The sequence below is a fragment of the Mixophyes fleayi genome, chromosome 4 (genome assembly GCF_038048845.1).
Source record: "Mixophyes fleayi isolate aMixFle1 chromosome 4, aMixFle1.hap1, whole genome shotgun sequence".
Taxonomy (NCBI): domain Eukaryota; kingdom Metazoa; phylum Chordata; class Amphibia; order Anura; family Limnodynastidae; genus Mixophyes; species Mixophyes fleayi.
Genome location: NC_134405.1, coordinates 4910466 through 4924254, shown reverse-complemented (window position 1 = coordinate 4924254; position 13789 = coordinate 4910466).

Below are 13789 nucleotides of genomic sequence, written 5' to 3'. Positions count from 1 at the left end.
GCCCCTGGTTCTATCTGCGTGGTGAACAACAGGGGACTCCAACGTGGTAAAGTAGGGCATCCAGGTGAGTCTGTTATTCCCCGTAGGTGTTCCACTTTGCCATAGTCGGCAGGATCATCCGTGCGGAGATGACGGACCCCGGCACTAACCCGTCTAGCTCCCTGAACACCCGCCCTGCTGTGACGGCTATGGGAACTACGCTGTACCATCTGCCCAAGTTCGATGGAAAGAACCCCCTGTTGGCTGACTGTCAAGAGTGAGTGCATTGGACCGCCTGTCTGTTCCAGGTGATGGGGGCTATGAAAGTAGAGCTTGTGCTGAATGTGCTGGAAGACAACACCAGCAGGACTGTCCTCTGGCCGGAGGAGGACCGAGACAACTTGGAGGTGATCTTCAAGATTTTGAGAGAGCTATACGGAGATACCTTCTGGGTGGCGATGCTGAAAAAGAAGGTTTTATTCTGAGAATAATTGGAGGATGAGACCTTGATGAAGTTCGGCCATGTCCTCTTGGAGCTGGTGGGAGAATTTAGGAAGAAGGACCAACGAGGACTGAATGCCCTGGGAATCATTGCCCGTCTGCTCTGAGACCATTTCACGATGGACCTCTCCAGCACATCTTGCTGGATAAGGTTAGCAACTACGAGGACCTGATGCTCCATGAGGTACAAGCAGAGGCGTTGTCATGAGACCGGAATGACCACTACGGACCCTATACCGTGGTCCAACAAGAAGTCATTCAATGTGACAAAGCCCCAGGGATTCCATCCTCTAGAGAGCTGCGTGAGGGACCTGAAGGAGGCACTGTTGGTGATGAAAGAGGAGGTTTCCCAGTTGAGACAGAAATTCTACTGGCTTAGATATCATCAAGGCGATGGGCGATGCAAGACCCAGAGAAAGGCCGTTGGCTGGCATTAAATGCTGGAGATGCAAACGATTGGGTCATTATGCCTTCAACTCTTAGGCGACTACTCCCCAGGCTCAGTTAAGCTAGAGTCCCTTGAGGAGCAGATTCCATGATCGTAAACTCCGCCAATCTGAGTGCCCTACAGTGGTGGCCATGCTGGTTGGGAAAAACAGCAGTGTCTGTTAGATACCGGATCCCAGGTGAAAACCTTGTTGGAGTCATGCTTTAAGAATTATGCCCATCTGTAGAAGGCTCGTGCACAGACCTGGATTAAATTTACGGCTGTATATAATCTTCCCATCGCTGTGTTTGTAGTTGTCTGGATGGATATACAGGTCTGTGGACAGAAGCTGGGCAAGAAAGATATCCTGGTAGTAAGTGGTGTGGAACTCAGACAGGGCCCGGTCATCCTGGGGATAAATATTCTCTAGAATCTGGATCAGGCCCTTTTCCAGGCCAAAGGTACCCGACATTGTAAGGAATTGGACGTTTTTCAAGCCAGCTTATCAAGATCTCCAGCAGGTAATGCGGCAGTGTGGACCGGGAACGTTTGGAAAGGAATCGGATCTCCTCGCATATATCAGAACTAATCATTACCAAGATGTGGAAGTGCTTCCTTGACACGATGTGGTGAAGTATTTGGAAGTACGGACGCAACGGAAGTTGGAAGGGAAGGTGGTGCTGGTGCGGCCGATAGAACCCAGGTTCATGGAGCAAAGGCCCTTGGTGGCCTGCAAACTGGGAGTGGTGTCGGGTGGTCGAGTGCCAGTGCAATTGTGTAACATCCAAGATGGTACGTAGAAGATGGCGACAGTGGTCCATCGACCACTGTCGCCCATGTCGTGCTCATAGAAGCGGGCAGTATAGGGGTGCTCAGCAGGTAGTACTTAGGCCGGATCTGCAACATCCATGGGTGAACGCGGTGCAGGTAGAGGACGAGGACAGCCCCACTCCAAGATGGAATAGTCCAGTCATCCTAGAACAGATTGATGTTTACTTGGAAGAGATTGCTCCCGCAATGTAGTCCGCCTGGAGCAAATGTTGTGGACAAGACAGAAAGCCTTCTTGTGTAGTGAGGAAGACTTTGATTATATCGACCTAATGGAGCATGAGATCCATACTGGAGATACTCCACCCATCCGAGAACAGCACCTGCCAATCCGGTACCATTTGGTTTTGTGTGGACTATCGAAGCCTTAACAGTTGCACTGTCCGAGATGCCTACCCTCTACCCTGGATTGAGTAGTCACTGGCTGCCTTGGGTTAGACTAGGTATTTTTTCACCCAGGATCATTAGAAGATGGCATTTGTTATGCTGATGGGTAGTAGTTCTGCTGGATGCCTTTCGGACTCGCAAATTCCCCCTCCACTTTTCGACAGCTTATGGAGGCATGTCTGGGAAATGTTAACTTTGATGCACTTCTGATCCATTTGGATGACTTCATAGTATTTGCTTGCATCGTGGAGAAACATCTAAACCGGTTGGTATTGGCACTACTACGTCTCGAGAGTTATGGACTGAAGCTAAAACCTCAGAAATGCCATATTCAGAAGCCCATTCTGAATATCTGGGACATGTGGTGTCCAGATACGGAGTGAGCCCCATCAGTGATAAAGTGTCTGTTGTCTTGGAATGGAAGGCGCTGCAAGCCTTCCTACGGATAGTGGGATGGTATAGACGGTTCATTAAAGACTTTGCAAAAGTGGTCGGTCCGCTGCATGACCTGCTACATGGAGTCGCCACCACTACCAGGAACCAACCAGTAGCCTGAGGTGTGACCCAGGAGGTTGCTTTTGCCAGACTAAAGACGGATCTGACCACAGCTCTGGTATCGGCTTATGCTGATTTTGAGAAGCCTTTCATTCTCTACACTGACGGCAGTTTGAAGGGTCTAGGGGCAGTGCTGGCCCAGACTCAAGAAGGTCAGGAAAGTGTTATCGCGTACCGCAGTTGGAGTCTTTGGAAATCCAAAGAACTATAGCTCCTTTAAATTGGAACTACTGGCTGTGGTCTGGACCATCACAGAAAAATTTGTGGAGTACTTGACAGATGCCGAATTTGAGATCGTCACCGAAGACAACACATTGGCTTACATAGGGATGGTGAAGTTAGGAGCGCTGGAACAGCGATGGATGTCAAAGTTGGCGAACTTTTAATTTAAGATCTGGTATTGGCCAGACAAAGCCAACAGGAATTCCAATGCTCTGTCTAGATTCCCAGTAGGGATCCCCGAAGGATCGGGTGATAATGAAAGGGAAGGAAGTGAGATTTCTGATCTCTCACAGATTGTTACTCTTGTATGCACACTGATGGTACCCAAGTCAACAGAGGACTGGGCTGCGAGTCAAGACCTTGATTCACAGTTAAAGCGCATCAAGCAATGAAGACAGCAGGGACACTGGTCCTCCGTGTGGGAACACCGATGCCTCTCAGCCATGACTCAGAAGGTATTGAATAGTTGTGATCAACTGACTGTGCGGGAGGGAGTACTATACCGGCGTGCATATCTGGAACAAGAACTCTGGCCAGTGTGGAAGGTTGTGGTTCCTGAAGTGATGGCACAGAGAGTGGTGACCGAGGGCACACGTACAAGGAGCACACCTGGGAGCCGCAATGGCTCACCATTGGTACTTTATACCGGGACTGCTGGAGTTTAACGAGGAGGTTTGTAGAGCTTGCCAGAGATGTGGAGTGTCTAAATCCAGCGAACGTTCCCCTGTTCCAACCATCAAGACAGGACGTCCGTTAGATGTCCTCATGGTAGATTACGTCTTGACTGGGGAGTCGGTCAGTGGCCACCAGTATGCCTTGGTAATGACGGAGCATTTTACAAAGTTTACAGTGTTTGTTCCCACACAAGATCAAACTGCAGAGGCCGCTACCACGGCCATCGGGAAGCACTTTATTCGGAGGTACGGATGCCCTGAACTGCTTCACTCTGACCAACACTCTGGCTTGTTTCCAGTGCCGCCTCATTGAGGGACTGTGTCGTACCCATGGGATTCAGAAGTTCCACACTACGCCTTATCATCCACAAGGTAAAGGTGCATGTGAAAACAGAACCCTTCCGCAGATGCTGCGGACAATAGAGGGGGAGCAAAAGAGACGATGGCCGTAATTTGTCTAGGAAGAAGTCCTGGATTACAATAATAAAGTACACCCCTTAATGCCTGTTTTTTGACGGCTTGATCGAGAGATCCATGATTTGGTGCTCTCCGCTCCTGAAGAGGAGAAACCGGTGACTTTACATCGTTGGATAGCAGAACAGAGGTGACGGCTAAAAATTGCAGGTGACTTGGTTAGGGGTCATATTCAGTCCAAGTTCCATCCTGGGCCAAGAGTCAGTAAGGTGGCACCCCTATCCATGGGACAGAGAGTCCTTGTCAGAGTGAAGAGTCCTAGTAATAATCTCAGTGATTGGTGGAAAGTGCTGCCCTATGTGGTGCAGAAGCAAATGTCTCCTGAGATACCGGTGCATGAGGTGGCTCCCGTAAAAGGTTTTGGTCAAGTCCGTACGCGTCATGTTAACATGTTGCATCCCTGTAGGTTCCCGGATCTGAACTCCGATACGGCAGTAACTGACGAACCTGCTGTCGTGCCCGCGGTGGTACCTGCAGTAGTTGAAAGGAATTGGTGGGTTCCCACACTCCTAGAAGTCATTGTCCCCTTGGATTCCGCTGTGGCGGTAACAAAGACTGTCCCTCTGTTGTTGTTATAGCTAGCACTAGCATGGGTGGAACATACCAGCCAAAAGTTGTGGGTGGGCTGGTATCTTTTCGCCCCTTTTCTACTAGGTGCTGATACTCGAGGTGTGAACGAGCGTCAAGAGAAGACAGTGAGTCCCGGTGAGTACCACCTTCCTGTGTTGGTCTACCTCTTGGCAAGGGCCCCCATCAGTATAGTGGTGAGTAGAATACTCAAGTGGGATACTTCCTTGCCCTGAGCTGCCGTGACTTTGGGGTGTTTGCTGTATGAGGTCACACACGATTTCAGCCCGCAGTCTCTCTCACCTACCACACAGGTTCTAGACCTACGGAATCGCCCCCAAACACAGCACTCTCGCACCCCCAGACACTTCAGGTTTACCACCACCTATTGGGTACGGGCAATAGGACCCCAATATACTGTCCCACACTGGCACACAGGCTTCTAGTTCCACAAACTAGCAAGACCCACACCAGCACACACAGGGTTAACTCGTCACACCTCCAGACTGTTACACAAATGTAAATACAAGCACACACACAGCTTGTTAATCAAATGTATCAACAAATCACACACTGGCATTCCAAGGGTTAACCTGGTCGAGCAATCTCTTCTAAACAGGCAATGGATTCGTTAGAGTATCAAGGACGCAACTTATTAAATTATAGATTTAATATACAAAAAGTACAGGGCATTCAGATATAAAGAAAAATAATGAATAAACAATTAATAAATTTGACATAACAAGCAAAGACAGTTTAAAATAAAAAGGGTTACATTCAGATTTGCACTTACATGAATTGCATTCTGGCCAAGGGAAATTTGGCTAGGAAGATGGACAGCTTATCAATGTGAATTGATTTCCCAAAAAGTCTGACCCCTTGTCCTTCCAGAACACAGATTTTAAGCAAACTCAAATGGGACGGCATTCACAGGGGCAGTGTAAATGCTAATGTGGGGGCGGAAATGTCCCCTGGGTGTCACCTCAGGTTTGTTCAAACTATTCCTAAGTTTTGACCGGTCTTAGCTTTCCTCAGATACCTCACAGAGACATAACTTTCCCTTCAATAAACCAATCATAATTTCCCGCACATTTAAATACCAAATATGATGAGATTACAACAATATCCAATCTCATCCTGAAATACATGTGACTATGGCTGTTCCCTGTGTAGTTGGTATCTATGTTTTAAAACCCTGGTGTGGTTTTTGTCCCTCAGTACGGAGTGCCAGAGGGATTTTCCAAAATATGAAAAAGGAAGGCATTTTCTTTCAAGTTCATATTTCTATATACCTGCATAAAGACCATGCAGATTTTTATGCCAGAGTCTCCAAGATTTGCACCTAGGCATATGGCTCTCCAATTTACACCCAGGGGTTAGTTTGTGTTTACACTACCTATTGAAAGGAAGTCAATTAGCTAGGGTAATACATGATCAAATACAATGGATGTCTGTGATCTGCATATCTTAAACTGGGTACACACTACAGAATTTTCCACCAACTTTTTTTGCTGAGCGATTTTACATGCGATCGATGGTCCGATCGCTCGGTCCATGGACTGCATACACACTAGCCTTGTTTAGGATGATAAAGGGAAGAGCAGACGTCCCTTTAGCGACTTTTTACAGCCATGTTGTTGTGAACAATGATTTTAATTTCGTACACACTGCAGCGACATTTGCTGGAAATGTAACGAGATACCAAAGACATTAGTATAAAGTAGAGATGGGCGGGTCCGGTTCTCCGAGAACCGAACCCACCCGAACTTTGGGTATCCGAGTACCGAGCTGAGCAGCTCGGTACTCTCCCGCCCATTCCGAATCCAAATCGAGGCCGAACGTCATTGTGACGTCGTCGGATCTCGGGACTCGGTTCTCGCGATACTTCAACTTTATAAATACACGCCTCCACAGCAATCCATCGCCATTTGACAGAGGGAGAGAGCAGGGTGTAGTCATAGGCTAATTAGAGCAGGGACAGAGAATACCATATTGTTCTTGCAATTGCTCTAACCAAAATCGCTAGTGCAGAGAGGAGGATAGAGGTTTATTATTTTTTCTTCATATTTGGCACTCCCCAGCGCTTTTGGGGTGTCCCCCATAATTGTGCATTAATATTTCTGGCTGTCAAAAGTCATATCTGTCAGCAGTATCTACTAAATAATTTGTAGCACACCTCAGTGTTTTTGGGGTGTCCTCCCTAATTGTGCATTAATATTTCTGGCTGTCAAAAGTCATATCTGTCAGCAGTATCTACTCAATAATTTTTAGCACTCCTCAGTGTTTTTGGGGTGTCCTCCCTAATTGTGCATTAATATTTCTGGCTGTCAAAAGTCATATCTGTCAGCAGTATCTACTAAATAATTTGTAGCACACCTCAGTGTTTTTGGGGTGTCCTCCCTAATTGTGCATTAATATTTCTGGCTGTCAAAAGTCATATCTGTCAGCAGTATCTACTCAATAATTTTTAGCACTCCTCAGTGTTTTTGGGGTGTCCTCCCTAATTGTGCATTAATATTTCTGGCTGTCAAAAGTCATATCTGTCAGCAGTATCTACTCAATAATTTTTAGCACTCCTCAGTGTTTTTGGGGTGTCCTCCCTAATTGTGCATTAATATTTCTGGCTGTCAAAAGTCATATCTGTCAGCAGTATCTACTCAATAATTTGTAGCACACCTCAGTGTTTTTGGGGTGTCCTCCCTAATTGTGCATTAATATTTCTGGCTGTCAAAAGTCATATCTGTCAGCAGTATCTACTCAATAATTTTTAGCACTCCTCAGTGTTTTTGGGGTGTCCTCCCTAATTGTGCATTAATATTTCTGGCTGTCAAAAGTCATATCTGTCAGCAGTATCTACTCAATAATTTTTAGCACTCCTCAGTGTTTTTGGGGTGTCCTCCCTAATTGTGCATTAATATTTCTGGCTGTCAAAAGTCATATCTGTCAGCAGTATCTACTCAATAATTTTTAGCACTCCTCAGTGTTTTTGGGGTGTCCTCCCTAATTGTGCATTAATATTTCTGGCTGTCAAAAGTCATATCTGTCAGCAGTATCTACTCAATAATTTTTAGCACTCCTCAGTGTTTTTGGGGTGTCCTCCCTAATTGTGCATTAATATTTCTGGCTGTCAAAAGTCATATCTGTCAGCAGTATCTACTCAATAATTTTTAGCACTCCTCAGTGTTTTTGGGGTGTCCTCCCTAATTGTGCATTAATATTTCTGGCTGTCAAAAGTCATATCTGTCAGCAGTATCTACTCAATAATTTTTAGCACTCCTCAGTGTTTTTGGGGTGTCCTCCCTAATTGTGCATTAATATTTCTGGCTGTCAAAAGTCATATCTGTCAGCAGTATCTACTCAATAATTTTTAGCACTCCTCAGTGTTTTTGGGGTGTCCTCCCTAATTGTGCATTAATATTTCTGGCTGTCAAAAGTCATATCTGTCAGCAGTATCTACTCAATAATTTTTAGCACTCCTCAGTGTTTTTGGGGTGTCCTCCCTAATTGTGCATTAATATTTCTGGCTGTCAAAAGTCATATCTGTCAGCAGTATCTACTCAATAATTTTTAGCACTCCTCAGTGGTTTGCGCTCAGAATGGATTCAAAGCAGTCCACATATGATCTAAATGAGCAACCAGGTTCTGTCACCAGTCCTGATGTTAGTGTTCCCAGTACGTCATCTGGCCAAGGCGATGTCAAACAACAGAGTGTTTTCAAATTAGTGCAAAAAACAAAAACCAAAAAAAAATTTACTGTATTGAAGCGAAAAAGAAGTGTAACTGAGCAAAAGTTAAGTGACGATAAAAAAAAAATTGCAAGCATGCCATTCTACACACGCAGTGGCAAAGAGAGAATGAGGCCTTCACCTTTGGCTATTAGTGGCAGATCCCAAAAAGTTACCCAGGCTACAATTGGTGCACAACTACTGTTACGCGTCAAAGCTGAGCTGCAAGATACCAGTGAGGCATTACAGGAGAATATTTGCTCTGATTCACAAATGACAACAATCCCTGTGGAGAGTCCATCCAACAGTGGGATGTCTAATCGTGAGCATTCTGCTGATGTGTGCCTTAATAGCCCGAGTGTAGCCGGTGATACCCAAATTGAGGATGCCACTTTGGAATTAGAAGAGGATGAGGGGGAGATTTGTGTAGGCGACGAGGGCGCTAATGAGGATGTTGATGAGGATGAGGTTGTTTGTGTAAGTCCTGCACCAGTGGCAGCAGTTCTGGCACGTGACAAGAAAAAGGCCATTGTCATGCCTGGGCATAAAACAAAAAAATCCACTTCTTATGTGTGGAATTATTTCTACCCAAATCCAGACAACAATTGTATAGCCATTTGTAGTGTATGTGAAGCCACAGTCAGTCGAGGGAGGGACCTTAACCATCTTGGAACCTCGTCTATGTTACGCCATCTAACGAGAGTTCATGGCAAAGTGTTGGGAAAAGCTGAAAGTTCTTCCCAAAAGAATACAAGCACTCCCTCATCAGCTAAGACCCTCCGCTCACCGACATACCGACGGCTACAAAATACACCCACCACACCATCCTCATCAATATCCTCAGTAGCGCTCGGAGTTAGCCCGGCATCCCACTTAAGGCTGGATGACTCCGGCACTATTATTGATTCCTCTGAAGAAAGCGTTAGTCCTGCTGCTGCTGTTGCTGCTGCTGGGGGTGAATCGTCATCCCAGAGGCAGGTGAATAAAATGAGCAGTCCTACATTTCAGCAATTAACTGTGAAACAATCATTTGCGAGGGGAAGCAAATATGACAGCAGTCACCCAGTCGCCAAGCGAATCACAGACGCCATGGCTGCAATGTTAGTGTTAGATCTGCGTCCAATCTCCACAATAAACGCAGCTGGTTTTTCACAGTTAATTGAGGTTTTGTGTCCGCGTTACAGAATTCCATCGCGACACCATTTCTCCCGTAAAGCTATTCCACAACTATACCAAAAAGTGTGTAAAAATGTAGAGATTGCGCTGAAAAATGCCATTCTGCCCACTGTTCACTTAACCACAGATATGTGGACAAGTGGAAGTGGCCAAACCAAAGACTATATGACTGTGACAGCCCACTGGGTTGGTCATTCACCTTCACCAGCAGGAACAGCAGCAGCATGTACACCACTACGTAACATTTGTCACAGGCAGGCCACTCTTTGTATCACCGGCTTCACTAACAGGCATACGGCTGACAATTTGTTACGCAAACTGAGAGATGTGATTGATGCATGGCTTATACCACTCGGACTCTCCCCAGGGTATGTCATTTCAGATAACGCCAACAATATAGTGCGAGCATTACAGCTGGGTGATTTCCAACATATTCCCTGTTTTGCTCACACCATCAACTTGGTGGTGCAGAGCTTCCTACGAAATAACCGTGAGGTGCAGGAGATGCTTTCGGTGGCCCGTAAAATTTCAGGCCATTTCAGGCATTCAGCCACAGCATGTAGGAGATTACAGCAGCTCCAAGAGCAGTTTAACTTGCCCTGCCACCAACTTAAGCAAGAGGTGGTAACTCGGTGGAATTCCACCCTGTACATGCTTCAGAGGATGGAGGAACAGCGCAAAGCCATCCAAGCATATTGCACAAGTCATGACATTGGGAAAGGAGGGGGGATGTATTTCACTCTTGCACAGTGGGGAATCCTTTCAGTGCTGTGCAAGGTGCTGAAACCATTTGAAGTTGTGACATGTGAGGTCAGTGCAGACTCTGCTAGTTTGAGCCAAGTCATTCCTTTAATTAGACTATTGGAAAAGCAGCTTGAGAAAATGAAGGAGGAGCTGAAAGCAAGCAATTCAGCAAAGTATGTTGGCCTTGTCGATCAAGTACTTAATTCGCTTCACAATGATCCTCGAGTTATTAAGATCTTGAACTCGGATCAGTACGTTTTGGCCACTGTGCTTGATCCAAGGTTTAAAACCTACATTGAGTCTTTACTTGTAAATGAGCGAGATGTGAACTTTTGCAAGGAGCTATTGCTCAGCAAGTTGGCCGCTGAACTGGGCCTCGGCTTGACGACGTGTCCTCCTTCACTTTCTCAAGCTGTTGCTCGTAAAAAATTAAATTTCCAAAAAAGAAGCAGGGAAGACACAGGGGGCAGACGAGAACAATTTAACATCTGGGCTGGTTTGAAGGATTTTTCAAAAAAATGTGTCACTTTGCCCATAAGTCCATCCAATATGAGTATAAACATGCAAAGGATGGTGGAGGATTACTTTCAAGAGGTAGTTGATATGGAAATGTCAGACAGTCCCTTTCCTTACTGGGAAGAAAAGCAGGCCATTTGGAAACCCATGTACAAACTTGCTTTGCAATACCTAAGCTGCCCACCCTCCAGTGTGTACTCTGAACGAGTGTTCAGCACAGCAGGGAACTTAGTCAGTGATCGCCGTAGAAGGTTACTTCCCAAAAATGTGGAGAAAATGATGTTTATAAAAATGAACTACATCTTCCACGAGGAAGGCCTTCACCATCCAAGACATCCAAGCACTGACTGTTCTCTAATGGCGGATTCAAGCGGCGATGAATTGATAGTCTGTGATGATGACGTACACACTGATGAGGGTGAGGATGAAGCTGAAGATGATGCCGATAACATCTTTTTAAAACTTTCTATGTAAGTGTAGGGTGCAATCTACCCCCAAAGAGGAAAGGGACTTGTGGCATTTCCATATCACATACCATCTTGAAAGGCTGCTGTTAGGGCAATTTATCCTTAAGGGTAGGGTGTTATAGACAGAGTGACCCTAAACTGGCTTTGTCCATTTTTCATAATATTGTACAGTCTATAATGGCTGAATTTTTTAGTATTTTATACAAGTGGAGGGGGGCCTAGAGAGACAGAGTGACCCCAAACTGTCTTTCTCCATGTCAATTAATATTGTACAGTCTATAATGGCTGAATTTTTTAGTATTTTATACAAGTGGAGGGGGGCCTAGAGAGACAGAAACCAAACTGTCTTTCTCCATGTCAATTAATATTGTACAGTCTATAATGGCTGAATTTTTTGGTATTTTATACAAGTGGAGGGGGGCCTAGAGAGACAGAGTGACCCCAAACTGTCTTTCTCCATGTCAATTAATATTGTACAGTCTATAATGGCTGAATTTTTTAGTATTTTATACAAGTGGAGGGGGGCCTAGAGAGACAGAAACCAAACTGGCTTTCTCCATGTCAATTAATATTGTACAGTCTATAATGGCTGAATTTTTTGCTATTTTATACAAGTGGAGGGGGGCCTTGAGAGACAGAAACCAAACTGGCTTTTTCCATTTCTTTACATATTTAACTATAAGTGTAGGGTGTAATATACATTCAAAGACGATGGCTGCATTGCCAATATGCATAGATGGAGAGGAAGACAATCTGTTTTGTGTGTAGAATAGGCCTACCAACGAAGAATTAAACTGTTTTTTTGGATGATTTATTACCTCAACAATTAGATTACTTGTCTCTAAAACAGTTGGAGCACTAAATTGGGTTAATTTAGGCCCAAAAACATGGATTTTCCCAAAAAATAGCAAAACAAAACCAAACAAAACCAAAACCAAAACCAAAACACGCAATGGCGGTTTTGCAAAACCAAAACCAAAACCAAAACACGACGGTAATCCAGATCCAAAACCGAATCCAAAACCAAAACACGGGGGTCAGTGACCATCTCTAGTATAAAGGGGCAGAGCTTTCGCTAAAGTTAACACCCAAAGCTGCATAAAAAGATAAGACTACACTGTCTCTTCATTCATTTCTATAAAACAGAAGTTTAGTAATATACATTTAATTTAGAAAAACATTTAACTGCTAAAGTGCAATGCAATGAATATTCCCTAATAATAAAATCCATTCGTATGTAATGGAATGCTCCATTCTCGGCGGGCATCATCGCTGATTGGTCCACAGCAGAAGCAAACGCCCATGTCTGAGTGTATAAAATGACAGAGGAACCTGTTTGGCGCCGAGGAGCGTCAGAAGATGGCGAGTGAGCAAGTGGCAGTGGGGGTTGCGGGTGAGGAGAAGGTGTCAGTGGGGGTTGTGGGTGAGGAGAAGGTGTCAGTGGGGGTTGTGGGTGACGAGAAGGTGTCAGTGGGGGTTGTGGGTGAGGAGAAGGTGTCAGTGGAGGTTGCGGGTGAGGAGAAGATGTCAGTGGGGGTTGTGGGTGAGGAGAAGGTGTCAGTGGGGGTTGTGGGTGAGGAGAATATGTCAGTGGGGGTTGCGGGTGAGGAGAAGGTGTCAGTGGGGGTTGTGGGTGAGGAGAAGGTGTCAGTGGGGGTTGTGGGTGAGGAGAAGGTGTCAGTAGGGGTTGCAGCTATGGAGACGGAGATAGAGTCAGAGATGGTGCTGGAAGGGCCAAAAAATGTTGGAAAAGTTAAGGTGGGGGATGGAGATACTCAAGAAGAGCAAAGAGCAAATCCAATGAGCCCAAGAGAGGTGGAGATGATGGTCAAAGTACTGGACCAGGACGACAACGACATCAAAAAAGGTCAGTAGCACATGTAGTCTACCTGTTAGAAGGACTTTATTTCATTCTAGTGTCACATAAAGCTAAATGCTTTGGGCACATACCTGTACCGTTATAATAGCCAAAATGGCGTCTGTTTTCCAGAATGCTCGGAGGTTAAACCCGCTATTGTTGCAATTTCGCCACAGGGACCAAAATATAAACTGATCTCGAGCAGTGTGAAAGGTGAGAAAATGAGAGTATTTATGTTGTTGTATATAAATTACAGATATAGAAGTTAAATGGTAAACATTTTTTATTTCCTTGTATCGTAGATAAAGAAATCAAAGGGAATAGAAACCCAAGCGACATCAAGACCTGTTCTGCCACAAACCAGTAGCACCTTTAAAAATGCTAAATACTAAAAATAATACTCTGCAGTACTCAGCTCTCTGATTGGTTTGGGCGCACTCACTTCTCATGCGGATCTTTCAGACAGCTGTGTGTGTGTTAACATTTTTGTACCTTTTTCCTGCAATAAAAATGTTGCTTGAACACTGTGTGGTTTATTCTGGGTTCTTCACAATTATAAGTTAATCAAGGTTAATATAACTTTAATAGGTTATAAAGGTATAAGTGTATAAAGAGTAAATATGAATAACACACGTGCTTTACACAAGTGTAATGGTCTGCAGCCAGACAGGTGCAATATACATCGATAC